The sequence below is a fragment of the Triticum dicoccoides genome, chromosome 5A (genome assembly GCF_002162155.2).
Source record: "Triticum dicoccoides isolate Atlit2015 ecotype Zavitan chromosome 5A, WEW_v2.0, whole genome shotgun sequence".
Classification (NCBI taxonomy): domain Eukaryota; kingdom Viridiplantae; phylum Streptophyta; class Magnoliopsida; order Poales; family Poaceae; genus Triticum; species Triticum dicoccoides.
In genome coordinates this window covers 608,178,068-608,193,230 of record NC_041388.1, presented here as the reverse complement: position 1 = coordinate 608,193,230, position 15,163 = coordinate 608,178,068, and positions in this window count along the sequence as shown.

Here is a 15,163-nt window from a genome sequence, read left to right as displayed (position 1 = left end):
CTCACTGCACCTTTTTACTTTGGTTACTTGTTACTTGCTACAAATTATTTTACTATCAAACTATCTGTCGCAACTGTCTCACAACACCTGCAGAGAATACCTTGCCGAAAACATTATTGATTCCTTATGCTCCTCATTGGGTTCGACACTCTTATTTATTAAAAGGATTAAGATTGATCCCCTATACTTGTGGGTCATTACCGAGCCGCATCAAACACGATCTGTTGATGGAGGGGATGTCCCATATAGCCACCAACCATAGAAAGGTTGTCACCACCTTGACATGCAAACTCCAAGTCGCCCACATGATCACAGAGGCCGCCACCGTCGAAGAAGAGGGGTCGCTGATACGTCCATTTTGCATCATGTTTTCTTACTGTTATTTATAATATTTTTATCCATAATAATGCTTTTTGGAGTAATTCTAATGCTTTTTCTCTTATAATATGCAAGGTATACACAAAGAGGGAGAATTCCGGTAGATGGAAATCTGGACCTGGAAAAGCTACATCAAGCCACCTATTCTGCACAACTCCAAATGAACTGAAACTTCATGGAGAATTTTTATGGAATATATGTGGAATATTGGAGCCAATAAGTACCAGAGGGGGCCCACCAGGTGGGCACAACCCACCTGGACGCGCAAGGGAGCCCAGGCGCGCCTTGGTGGGTTGTGCTCACCCAGGCCCACCTTCGGTGCCCATCTTCTAGTATATAAGTCATTTTGGCCTAGAAAAAAAAGAGAGTACTTTAGGGACGGAGCGTCGCCGCCTTGAGGCGAAACTTGGGTAGGAGCACTTTTGCCCTCCGGCGGAGCGATTCTGCCGGGGGAACTTCCCTCCTGGAGGGGGAAATCATTGTCATCATCATCACCAACAACTCTCCCATCTTGGGGAGGGCAATCTACATCAACATCTTCAACAACACCATTTCCTCTCAAACCCTAGTTCATCTCCTGTGTTCAATCTTGTTACTGAAACTATAGATTGGTGCTTGTGGGTGACTAGTAGTGTTGATTACATCTTGTAGTTGATTACTGTATGGTTTATTTGGTGGAAGATTATATGTTCAGATCCAATATGCTATTTAATACCCCTCTAATCTTGATCACGATTATCGTTTGTGAGTAGTTACTTTTGTTCTTGAGGTCACGGGAGAAATGATGTTGCAAGTAATCATGTGAACTTGATATGTGTTCGATATTTTGATAGTATGTATGTTGTGATTCCCTTAGTGGTGTCATGTGAACGTCGACTACATGAAACTTCACCATATTTGGGCCTAAGGGAATGCATTGTGGAGTAGCTAGTAGATGGTGGGTTACGAGAGTGACAGAAGCTTAAACCCTAGTTTATGCGCTATTCCGTAAGGGACCGATTGGACCCAAAAGTTTAATGCTATGGTTAGAATTTATTCTTAATACTTTTCTCGTAGTTGCGGATGCTTGCGGGAGGGTTAATCATAAGTAGGAGGTTTGTTCAAGTAAGAACAACACCTAAGCACCAGTCCACCCACATATCAAATTATCAAAGTAGCGAACATGAATTAAGCCAACATGATGAAAGTGACTAGATGAAATTCCCGTGTATCCTCAAGAACGCTTTGCTTATCATAAGAGACTGTTTTTGCCTGTCCTTTGCCTCAAAAGTATTGGGCTACCTTGATGCACTTTTGTTACTACTATCATTACTTGCTCGTTACAAATTATCTTGCTATCAAACTACTATGCTAATTAAAATTTCAGCACTTGCAGACATTACCTTGCTGAAAACCACTTGTCATTTCCTTCTGCTCCTCGTTGGGTTCGACACTCTTACTTATCGAAAAGAGCTACAATTGATCCCCTATACTTGTGGGTCATCAGTCGCCGCCCTGATTCTGGGTGCCACAGGAAGCACCCACCGTCGCGCGAGTCGTTGTCGTCACCCATACAACGGCAATTTGCCATCGCGACAGTCAGATCCGGGCAGTAGGTCCCGAATCCCTGGCACGCTGCCCCATGAACAAACACGCTTGAACTCCCATTACTATAACAAGAAGGCCACCATCAGCTCCGCCGCCCAAGGCCGCCGCCCCAACATCCACCGCCGCATCGCCAGACGGTCACGCCGGGCAGCGAGACATGCCGGCACCACCATCGGGAGCATCTTCATAGCAATAACGTAGCCGGCTGTCCGCAACCCACGCTGCTTGTGGGTTAGACCTGGCAGACGAGAAGGCGCCTCCATTGATCCCCAAGCATGTTCCTCCCCACGTCACCCAATGCACACTCACCACGCCTCCGTCACTGCCTTGCTTTGGCGTCACACACTGGCCTAGCAACCTCGGCCCGCGCCGACTCCACCACATGAGAGGACGATGGATCCCCACCAGCACCGGCCGAGCATCGCCCGATCGTGCCCTCTGGCGACGGCGAGGGGGCAGGTTGGCGGAGAAGGGGGGCACTGGCGGCAGCTAGGTTTTCCGTCATGTCGCTCGCAGGAGCGACGGGAGGGCTGCTGTGACGGGAGTAGTTGTTACCCTCAATTTGATTTATTGTTTTGCTACTTTTCCTTGTTTTTCTACTTCTTCTTCTTCTTCTTTTAGTTGCATGATGTGGAGCTCGCCGGGAGACAAAGTGAGATCTCGCTACAAAGTTATGGTGGCTTAAGAAGGAATGACTGAAATTTAAGAAAAATCGAACGCATGCTCTATGACTAGCACATAATAAATGACATAACTGTGCCTGCCAACTCCTAGGACATGGTAGAGTTATAAGTAGGTTCTAAGTTGCTACCTTGTTCTCGAGAATTGTAGTTGTATGTGTGAATATTGTTGGTCGAGCACACTGGCTGGAAAATGGTAATAAGTGTTAGGAACGGTAGGCAACGGGAGCACCTGCAATAGTATTCTTCGAAGAAATAGTGTGCACAAAGTGGTATGTGTATTAGCGGGATTTCTTCAGACAATCACGCTATTAGTTACGTCCAATTTGAAGTTCTGAAATATCTCTGGTTCTGCTGCATTTTTAGAGAGTAAGACAAGAGTAGTGATAAGATCTGGAGCCTTGAGCAGGCAAAAAACCTATGCGGTCGCGGGAAGTGCATGCAGGTCACCAATATTGTTCACTTGTGGTTTACCCACTGAGCTAGATCTTTACTCTGCAGCCATCTCTAGCAGGGGTGGAGCCAGAAATCATTGGGTTTACTATTGACTTGTTATGATAAGTCCATACAGATTAATTGCATGTAAAATCATTTTCAACATCTTACAACAAGAGCATAACATTGAAAGATAACATCATGAATATGTGCACAAAGTACTGCATTCAACGCACTTTGCCCACGTCTGACGAGTGGCATTGAATTGCAGCATCATTATGCGGATCCGTAGAGAAAACCCTTGATCTTGTGTGATCGGACGATGGCGGCACCTTGATGTCATATTCCTCCTTGATGCCTTCATCTTTGGAGTTGGGCATCAACAACCAAGACCAGTGGAAGGTGACAGTGTTTAAATTGAGGCTTATGTGGCAATGACGATGGGAGGAGCGATGACGGAGATGCAACAATGGTTGAGTTAGTTGAATCTTCTCGGGCGTGTTAGTGGGATTTTCTTGGCGTGTTTGTCGTTGTGAAGTTGACACTGCAGTGCTGATACGTCTCCAACATATCTATAATTTATGAAGTATTCATGCCATGTTTATAATAATTTTATATGGTTTTGGTATGATTTGCATGGAACTAACCCGGACTGACGCTGTTTTCAGCAGAACTACAGTGGTGTTGTTTTTTGTGCAGAAATGAAAGTTCTCCAAATGAGCTGAAACTTTTTGACGATTTTTTTGGAACAAAAGATACCCCCGAAGCTTCGTGGAAGGACCAGAAGGTGAAGGAGTAGGGCACAAGACACCGGGGAGCGCCTGGTGGGCTCGGCTTGCCCCAGTGGGTTGTGCTCACCTTAAGGCCCATCTTAGCGTGAAACCAACGCCAAGAAATCCTATAAATAGAGAAACCATCAGAAATAACCCTAGACCAGAAGTTTCGCCGCCGCAAGCCTCCGTAGCTACGAAAAAACAATCTAGACCCCGTTCCGGCACCCTGCAAGAGGTAGAGATCATCACCGGTGGTCATCTTCATCATCCCAGCGGCCACCATGATGAGGAGGAAGTAGTCCACCCTCGGGTCTGAGGGTTTGTACCAGTAGCTATGTGTTTAATCTCTCTCTCTCTCTCTCTCTCTCTCTCTCTCTCGTGTTCTTGAGATATCACAATCTTGATGTATCGTGGGCTTTGTTAATATTGTTGGATCATATGGTGTTTTCCCCTCTCTATCTTGTTGTGATGAATTGAGTTTTCCCTTTGAGATTTTGCTTTTATCGGATTGAATACTTTTATGGATTTGAGAGAACTTGATATATGTCTTGCATATGAATACCCGTGGTGACAATGGGGTATTATATTGATTCACTTGAGATATGTTCTGGCACTCAACTTGCGGATTCCCAAGGTGACATTGGGGTAATCTATGCATAGGGGTTGATGCATGTTCTCGTCTTTTGTTTCTCCGATAGAAATATTGGGACACTCTTTCAGGTTCTTTGTGTTGGATTGAGTATTACTAGCACATATGCCCGTGTGTTGCAACGGGGAAAATTGATGTTTTGCACAAGTATAATGTCCCACAGCATCGGATTCACTATGAAGAACATGTTGCAACGTAGCATCGCCCTTCTACAAAATGAACATAAAAAAATACGTTGCAATTTCGTCGTGTTCATATTTTCTTTGCCGGGCATAATCTCCCACTGATTCCATTTAAATACAATCATTTTTAATGGCATTTAAGTATAATCCTTTCATTAATTATCATGAAGTCCTCATCCATTTTAGTCGGGAATCAAATCCTTCCTTTTCTAATTTAGTAGCCCCAACACATTAAAGCCTATAGATCCTTCCTTTTAATTATCCTACCTTTTTTACCTCAAATCCTTCATGTATAATTTATTAAGACCACAATCTTTCTAATAGTTATTCCACTGATTTACCCATAATCCTTTATTTAATTAGCCACATCCGTTTAAATGTTATATTTAAGCCCACAATCCTTCCTTTATTAGCTCATTCGCTTAATCAGCTCTTCCTAAACATGAGCCTTGGACCTTACCCTTCCCCATCTACAGGAACGAAGGGCTATTTGTGTGAAAACCCCGGGCTCTCCACCTCGCCGTTGCCGAATCGGCGACTCCCTCTGTTGGAAATATGCCCTAGAGGCAATAATAAAATGATTAGTATATTTCCTTGTTCATGATGATTGTCTATTATTCATGCTATAATTGTATTATCCGGAAATCGTAATACATGTGTGAATACACAGACCACAATGTGTCCCTAGTGAGCCTCTAGTTGACTAGCTCGTTGATCAACAGATAGTCATGGTTTCCTGGCTATGGACATGGGGATGTCATTGATAACGGGATCACATCATTAGGGGAATGATGTGATGGACAAGACCCAATCCTAAGCTTAGCTCAAAGATCGTGTAGTTTGTTTGTTGTAGCTTTTCTGAATGTCAAGCATCATTTCCTTAGACCATGAGATTGTGCAACTCCCGGATACCGTAGGAGTGCTTTGGGTGTACCAAACGTCACAACGTAACTGGGTGACTATAAAGGTATATTACAGGTGTCTCCGAAAGTGTCTGTTGGGTTGGCACGAATCGAGACTAGGATTTGTCACTCCGTATGACGGAGAGGTATCTCTGGGCCCACTCGGTAATGCATCATCACAATGAGCTCAAAGTGATCAAGTGGTTGATCACGGGATCATGCATTACCGTATGAGTAAAGTGACTTGCCGGTAACGAGACTGAACGAGGTATTGGGATACCGACGATCGAGTCTCGGGCAAGTAACATACCGATTGACAAAGGGAATTGTATACGGGGTTGCTTGAATCCTCGACATCGTGGTTCATCCGATGAGATCATCGAGGAGCATGTGGGAGCCAACATGGGTATCCAGATCCCGCTATTGGTTATTGGCCGGAGAGCCGTCTCGGTCATGTCTACGTGTCTCCCGAACCCGTAGGGTCTACACACTTAAGGTTCGGTGATGCTAGGGTTGTAGAGATATGAGTATGCAGTAACCCGAAAGTTGTTCGGAGTCCCGGATGAGATCCCGGACGTCACGAGGAGTTCCAGAATGGTCCGGAGGTGAAGAATTATATATAGGAAGTGCTGTTTCGGCCATCGGGAGAGTTTCGGGGTCACCGGTATTGTACCGGGACCACCAGAAGGGTCCCGGGGGTCCACCGGGTGGGGCCACCCATCCCGGAGGGCCCCATGGGCTGAAGTTGGGAGGGGAACCAGCCCCTGGTGGGCTGGTGCGCCCCCCTTGGGCGCCCCCATGCGCCTAGGGTTGGGAACCCTAAGGGAGGGGGCGCCTCCACTTGCCTTGGGGGTACTCCACCCCCTTGGCCACCGCCCCCCTAGGAGATCCCATCTCCTAGGGCCGGCGCACCCCCCTAGGGGGTCTATATAAAAGGTGCCGTCCGTTCGGCACTTGGTCATCGATGATTTGGATCACGGCGAGTACGACTCCATCATCCCCGTTCTCTTGAACGCTTCCGCTCGCGATCTACAAGGGTATGTAGATGCACTCTCCTCTCGTTGCTAGTTGACTCTATAGATTGATCTTGGTGAAATTTTGGAATTTTTTTTTGTTTTCTGCAACGTTCCCCATCAGTGGCATCATGAGCTAGGTCTATGCGTAGTTACTATGCACGAGTAGAACACAAAGTAGTTGTGGGCGTCGATATTGTCAATTTGCTTGCCGTTACTAGTCTTATCTTAATTCGGCGGCATCGTGGGATGAAGCGGCCCGGACCAACCTTACACGTACGCTTATGTGAGACCGGTTCCACCGACTGACATGCACTAGTTGCATAAGGTGGCTGGCGGATGTCTGTCTCTCCCACTTTAGTCGGATCGGATTCGATGAACAGGGTCCTTATGAAGGGTAAATAGAAATTGGCAATTCACGTTGTGGTTTTGGTGTAGGTAAGAAAACGTTCTTGCTAGTACCCTATTGCAGCCACGTAAAACTTGCAACAACAATTAAAGGACGTCTAACTTGTTTTTTGCAGCAAGTGTCATGTGATGTGATATGGACAAAGTTGTGATGAATGATGAATGATATATATGTGATGTATGAGATCATGTTCTTGTAATAGAAATCACGACTTGCATGTCGATGAGTATGACAACCGGCAGGAGCCATAGGAGTTGTCTTTATTTTTGTATGACCTGCGTGTCATTGAGAAACGCCATATAAATTACTTTACTTTATTGCTAAATGTGTTAGCCATAGTAGTAGAAGTAATAGTTGGCGAGCAACTTCATGGATACACGATGATGGAGATCATGATGATGGAGATCATGGTGTCATGCCGGTGACAAGATGATCATGGAGCCCAAGATGGAGATCAAAGGAGCTATATGATATTGGCCATATCATGTCACTATTATTTGATTGCATGTGATGTTTATCATGTTTTTGCATCTTGTTTACTTAGAACGACGGTAGTAAATAAGATGATCCCTCATAATAATTTCAAGAAAGTGTTCCCCCTAACTGTGCGCCGTTGCGACAGTTCGTTGTTTCGAAGCACCACGTGATGATCGGGTGTGATAGATTCTAACGTTCACATACAATGGGTGTAAGACAGATTTACACATGCAAACACTTAGGTTGACTTGACGAGCCTAGCATGTACAAACATGGCCTCAGAACACAAAAGACCGAAAGCTCGAGCATGAGTCGTATAGAAGATACGATCAACATGAAGATGTTCACCGATGTTGACTAGTCCATCTCACGTGATGATCGGACATGGCCTAGTTAACTCGGATCATGTTATACTTAGATGACTGGAGGGATGTCTATCTGAGTGGGAGTTCATTAAATAATTTGATTAGATGAACTTAATTATCATGAACTTAGTCTAAAATCTTTACAATATGTCTTGTAGATCAAATGGCCAACGTTGTCCTCAACTTCAACGCGTTCCTAGAGAAAACCAAGCTGAAAGACGATGGCAGCAACTATACGGACTGGGTCCGAAACCTGAGGATCATCCTCATAACTGCCAAGAAAGATTATGTCCTACGAGCACCGCTAGGTGAAGCACCTGCTTTCCCTGCAGAGCAAGACGTTATGAACGCTTGGCAGACACGTGCTGATGATTACTCCCTCGTTCAGTGCGGCATGCTTTACAGCTTAGAACCGGGGCTCCAAAAGCGTTTTGAGCGACATGGAGCATATGAGATGTTCGAAGAGCTGAAAATGGTTTTCCAAGCTCATGCCCGGGTCGAGAGATATGAAGTCTCCGACAAGTTCTTCAGCTGTAAGATGGAGGAAAATAGTTCTGTTAGTGAGCACATACTCAGAATGCCTGGGTTGCATGACCGCTTGACTCAGCTGGGAGTTAATCTCCCGGATGATGCGGTCATTGACTGAATCCTTCAGTCACTTCCACCGAGCTACAAGAGCTTTGTGATGAACTTCAATATGCAGGGGATGGAAAAGACCATTCCTGAGGTATATTCAATGCTGAAATCAGCAGAGGTAGAAGTCAAAAAGGAACATCAAGTGTTGATGGTGAATAAAACCACTAAGTTCAAGAAAGGCAAGGGTAAGAAGAACTTCAAGAAGGACGACAAGGGAGTTGCCGTGCCCGGTAAGCAAGCTGCCGGGAAGAAGCCAAAGAATGGACCCAAGCCCGAGACTGAGTGTTTTTATTGCAAGGGAAGTGGTCACTGGAAGCGGAACTGCCCCAAATACTTAGCGGACAAGAAGGCCGGCATCACGAAAGGTATATGTGATATACATGTAATTGATGTGTACCATACCAGTACTCCTAGTAGCTCCTGGGTATTTGATACCGGTGCGGTTGCTCACATTTGTAACTCAAAGCAGGAGCTGCGGAATAAGCGGAGATTGGCGAAGGACGAGGTGACGATGCGCGTCGGGAATGGTTCCAAGGTCGATGTGATCGCCGTCGGCACGCTACCTCTACATTTACCTACGGGATTAATTTTAAACCTCAATAATTGTTATTTAGTGCCAACTTTGAGCATGAACATTGTACCAGGATCTCGTTTAATTCGAGATGGCTACTCATTTAAATCCGAGAATAATGGTTGTTCTATTTATATGAGAGATATGTTTTATGGTCATGCTCCGATGGTGAATGGTTTATTCTTAATGAATCTCGAGCGTAATGCTACACATATTCATAGTGTGAATACCAAAAGATGTAAGGTTGATAATGATAGTCCCACATACTTGTGGCACTGCCACCTTGGTCACATAGGTGTCAAACGCATGAAGAAGCTCCATGCAGATGGACTTTTAGAGTCTCTTGATTACGAATCATTTGACACATGCGAACCATGCCTCATGGGTAAAATGACCAAGACTCCGTTCTCAGGAACAATGGAGCGAGCAACCAACTTATTGGAAATCATACATACTGATGTGTGCAGTCCAATGAGTGTTGAGGCTCATGGTGGCTATCGTTATGTTCTCACCCTCACTGATGACTTGAGTAGATATGGGTATGTCTATTTAATGAAACACAAGTCTGAGACCTTTGAAAAGTTCAAGGAATTTCAGAGTGAGGTTGAGAATCAACGTGACAGGAAAATCAAGTTCTTGCAATCAGATCGTGGTGGAGAATACTTGAGTCACGAATTTGGCACATGTCGTGGTTCTAACTCTGACAGTGATGTAGGGGGGTGTGTATGGAGAGGCTAGATCTCAGCTATGGAGAAGTTGTAAGCACGCGAGGTTTACGAGTTCAGGACCTTCTCGGAGGAAGTAATAGCCCTACGTCTCGGAGCCCGGAGGCGGTCGACTGGATTATGCGTGTATGGATTACAGGGGTGCGAACCCCTCATACTGAGGAGGGGGGGTGGCTTATATAGAGTTCGCCGGCCCCCTCCTGCCCTCAGTAATGCAGGGTTTAAGTTACATTTAAGGTTGGGCGTTACTGGTAACGCCCCTAATAAAGTGCTATAATGACCATAAAGACTACTTAATAGCCGACCGTTTGCCTGCGGAGTGACTTTAGGTCTCCTGGCAGTCGAGTGGTTGGCTTCATGGTCGAGTGATAGCTTCTTGGTCGAGTGTCTTGAACCCGTCGAGTGGGATACCTTCAAGTCGATTGAAAGGTGACTTCTTCTAGGGATGTCCTAGGGTAGGGCTCTTTGGACAGGTCCGTGCCCCTACCCTAGGTACATGGCTTCATCATTAGCCCCCGAATGGATCGAGGTTAGAGTGGGGAAAGAGTTGGAGATCTTTCCGACTGGTTCTTTGGGCTACGTGAGTGCCTCGTTTTGGGTCGACCGTCACGGATGACGTCATCAACCTCTTTCAGTTGCCTTGATCCATTCCAGTCCTTTCGTCGAGTGAATTTCTTTACTTGTGACATACCGAGTGTCGGTGCGAGCGGGGTCTTCCGTTTTGACAAGTTGTTCTGCGGCCCGCGGATGTCGCGGGATTCGGATTTCGGGAAGCGCGCGGGACGGGAGCGGCCGCAGTAATCGGAAGCGATAAAGCGGAAGCTCCTCGATCCTCGCATCGCCTTTTTCGCCACGTACTGCGCACGCGTCTGCTGCAGGATTTGACTGGATAGCCTGGGCCTACCAGTCAGCCACTCGGAAGCGGCCCCTTATAAGTTGCCGGCTCGGGGTTTCCAAACAGTGCGCTTTCTTCTCCTTTCTTCTTCCTCTCTCCCTTCGCAAGTTCTTCCGCCACCTCCGCTCTCACCCTAGCGTCGCAGGCATGTGCGAGATTTGCCGGCGACGATGGCGAAGGACAAGTCATCCGCTCTGGAGCGCGCGAAGAAGGCGGTGGCGCAGGGGAAAGGGAAGAGGTCCGCTCGGGGCAGATCCTCCTCAAGGTCTGCTCTGCCCCGGGGCTGGATCCAGGGTGATTGGATGCCGTCGGTGCTCCGACAAGAGGATCTCGACGACATGGTCGAGGGGGGAGTCATTCCCCACGAAGCTGCGCATCTCCCGGGGAGAGAGATCGAACCTCAACCCCGCGACGGTGAGTGCGTGCTCCTAGCCACCCTCATTGACCGCGGGTTTTCTCTACCGCCCCATCCTTTTTTCCGGAGTTTCCTGAACTTCTTCGGAGCGCAGCTCCACCACTTCATTCCCAACTCCATCATATACCTTGCTGCTTTCATTTCCATGTGTGAGGCTTTCTTGGGCTGCCACCCCCATTGGGGACTCTTCAAGCACATCTTTACCTGCCGTTCTCAATCGGTCAAGAAGGCCAAGTCGAGTGACGAGAGGACGTAGGTGATCCAGCTGTGCGGGGGCCTGGCGATCCAGATGAGGGGAAAGAGTTGTTTTCCATCCATCACTTTCCTGGAGTCGGTCCGCTGTTGGCAGGCGACCTGGTTTTACTGTCAAGACCAGGCGACCCCAGGGCAGTCGACTGGACTTCCTCCGTTCTCTCTCGACCGAGCTGAAAAACCTGCTTCTCTGAAAGTGATGCTAGAGGAGAAGGCCCAAGTCAAAGTGCTGGCTGGTCGAGTGGTTGAGCTTATCCATGAGGGCGTGACTGGTATGGACTTCCTGGAGGTCTTCCTCCGGAGGCGCATCCAACCGCTCCAGGCTTGTGACCACCCGATGTGGCTATACTCGGGTCTCGACGACACCACTCGGGCCACCCGGAGGAGGTCACGGACGAGATGCTGGAGGGGTGGCTGTCGAGCATCACGGGGAACAAAGACAACCCCGAGGAGCCAGGAGGGTAGTTCCACTCGACAATCGTATGAAGTGGACTAGGTATGTCTTTTATGCTCCCGACTGAGGTCTTGTTTCCTTCATCGGTCTTCTTTGAGTTGGTCGATTTGACTTTTGTCTTGTTTGTTGTTTTCCAGGCGACTACCGAGATGTACTCGACGCCCAACGGGGCACAGGAGCCGACTGAGGAAGGGGAGGCGAGCGGAGGCGAGAGTGGGGACGATCAAGGCGAGTGGGAGTCGGACGGTGAAGGAGAGGAAGGCGACGACGTCGACTCTAGCGAAGAGGAGGAGGAGGAGGTTGAACCCCCCCGCCCGGAGGGGCGATCCAAGCTCACACACGATCCAGCGCAGTAACGTGGCAAGGCGACTACTCCTGGTGGGCAGTCGTCGAAACGCCCTCGGACCTCTTCTCCTACGCCGACTGGGAAGGGTCCCAAGCACCCACGCGCGACGCCGTCCAAGCCGCCCAAGGCTCTGCCTAAGATGAAGATAGCTGTTCCTACCATTTCCGGGTAATAATAAAACTTGCTTTCCTTTGTCGACCGTGGACAGATCCTTGGTCGATTCATTGAGCCAACTGACTGACTTTCGAGATTTGCAGCGCTGCTACTTCTAAGGTCTCCGCCAAGGACGACGACCAAGAGATGGAGGATACTGTTACCTCCAACCCTGGTACGATTACTGACGTTCCGCTTTGAGTCGACTGAACATTTATTGCAACTTTGGTCGATTGAATTTTTTCTTGTAGCTCCTCCTCATGTTATCGACCTCCCGGATGACGACGACAACGAACCGCTGAGAGTGAGGAGGAACAAGAGGGCGTCGGCTGACAAGGCCCCCCAATCTGCTCCGGCGTCTGAGGCCGTAGCTCGGGACGATGGCGAACCCACTCGGGCTTCTGTGACTTTCGCCATTCCTCTGACGAGTGTGCGGCCCTCGACGTCGACTGTGGATCCGTCTTCGCTTTTTGCCACGTACCCCGTCCCTGAGGACCAAGCGGCTGCTGCAAAAGAGGCTATACGCCAGGCGGGGATCATGATGGAACAAGTGAAAGTGGCTCGGGAGGCCTGCCAGGCAGCTTACGATGCGAGCTCGGCTCTTCAGAGTAACGTCCAGGCCAGTCGACTTCAACACTTGGTCTGTTACGATATGCTATTTGAAGAATTTCTTTTCCGAAGATCTTTATATCTGTACACCCACTGGGTGTGTCTGCCAATTCTTGGACGAGTGGGGGCACGCTAAGTGCACCCACTGGGTGTAGTCCCCGAGACTACGGTGGACTGCTGGCAGTCGACTGTAGTCTTTATATTGAGTTGTTGTAGCTGTGTTTCTTCACTCGGTCTGGTCAGGCCATGTCGAATGGGACGGTATCCGGTCGACTGCGGGCAGTCGACTTTTTTTTACAGTGGGGGCACGCTGAGTGCACCCACTGGGTGTAGTCCCCGAGACTACTGTCGAATGTTTTTGCTTTAGCTGTAGTCTTAGAAACGCCATCATTGTCTCTTAGTTACTCGGAAGCGACTTATCTTGGACTCGACTTCGAGGGCCGGTCGGGTGGGATAGGAACCGGTGGGGGCACGCTAAGTGCACCCACTGGGTGTAGTCCCCGAGATTATGGTGGACTGCTGGCAGTCGACCGTAGTCTTAGTATTTATTGCCTTTGTTGTTTTTTCACTGTAATGATAACTTCTCCCCTTTGATTTCAGAAATCTTGCGATCTTGGAGCCCGCTTGGCTGACTTGGAGAATCAGCAGATTCAACTGAACCTTGATCTGGAGCTGGCCAGAACAGAGCTGCAAAAGGTCAGGGACGGCGCCGCAGGTAAGACGATTTTGTCGACTGGTTAGTTTTTAGGCTTGAGTACCCTTCTGCTATTTCCGAATCAATCATCATTTCTTCGCAGAAAAACTGAGAGAAGCTCTGGCGAAGAAGGATCAGGACTTGGCTGCTGCCCGTAAGGAGGCTGACGACAAGACCGCTCTGGCCGTACAGAAGCTGGCTCCGGTCGGCCAACTAGAAGAAGAGAATACCAAGCTGAAGACCGCTCTGAATGAAGCCAACAGGGAGTGTTCATGCTGGAAGAAGGATAACCTCAACCTAAACGAAAAGATGGAAGGCTTCGCTCGCAGGAGGGACGATCTGGAGAGCTACTTGAGAAGCCTCGCCAAGAAGTTGTACATCAAGCTTGAAGGTGCACATTCAGTTCCGACTGATATTTTTTTGTGTCGACTCAGTCTATGAAAATTGACTTATCCCTGGGTCGTGAATGCAGAGTTATGTCAGAACTTTGAAGAGGAGACTGGGCGGATCGAACCAGGTTTGGATCCAATCAACTCGCCCGTGAAAGATGAGACCGCCATGAATCTGCTCCGACTGGAATCTCGCATTGACGGCGTCGTGGATTACTTGGCTCGACTGAAGGTTTCCATGTCGCGGATCGACCCGGCACTTTGGCCAGAGTCTATGCTCCAAAACAATCTCGAGTCTCTGATGACTCGACTTAACGGAATCCCTGACCGAGTGCAGGAGTGGAAGAAGTCTTCTGCTCGGTGTGGTGCTGATGTGGCTCTGTCTCTGGTCCGCGTCCATTGTAAGGAGGCGCGAGAAGAGAAGCTGGCCGCCATCCAAGTTGCCAATACCAGGAAGCACAACTTTCAAGACTTCATGGAGACTTTTATTGCTGCTGCCACTCGTATTGCAGACGGGATCGACTTGGACGAGTTCGTCGCCCCTTCCAGTCCTCCACCCGAGGAATGAAAAACTTTTATGCTTCACTTTAAATTTGCCTCGGAATGCCGAGTGGATTTTGTAACCGTTAAACTCCGTCGAGCTGAGGGCTCGAGTACTTTGGCCTGAGGTCTGGGACCTTTAGGTCTTATCTGAACTTGATTTATCGCTGAATATCTTCATGGAATATCCGTCGAGTGGAACTCGATCTTCACTCAAAATAACTTTTGTATTTGTGGTGCAGCTCCGAAGGAGAAGGTAGCAGTCGATTTGCACCCCGTCGTCCTTGCGGATTGGGTTGCATTCCGTACTTAGGCGAGCACTGGGCTGCAGCTAAGCCCCTGAGTGGGAGGTTTGCTCTCCACTCGGTAGGATTTTTAAACACTTAGGCGAGCGCTGGGCTGCAGCTAAGCCCCCGAGTGGGAGGTTTGCTCTCCACTCGGTAGGATTTTTAAACACTTAGGCGAGCGCTGGGCTGCAGCTAAGCCCCTGAGTGGGAGGTTTGCTCTCCACTCGGTAGGATTTTTTCAAACTTAGGCGAGTGTCTGACTGCAGCTAAGTCTCTTAGTGGGAGAACTTAGGCGAGTACTGGAGTGCAGCTAAGCCCCGAGTGGGAGGTTTGCTCTCCACTCGGTA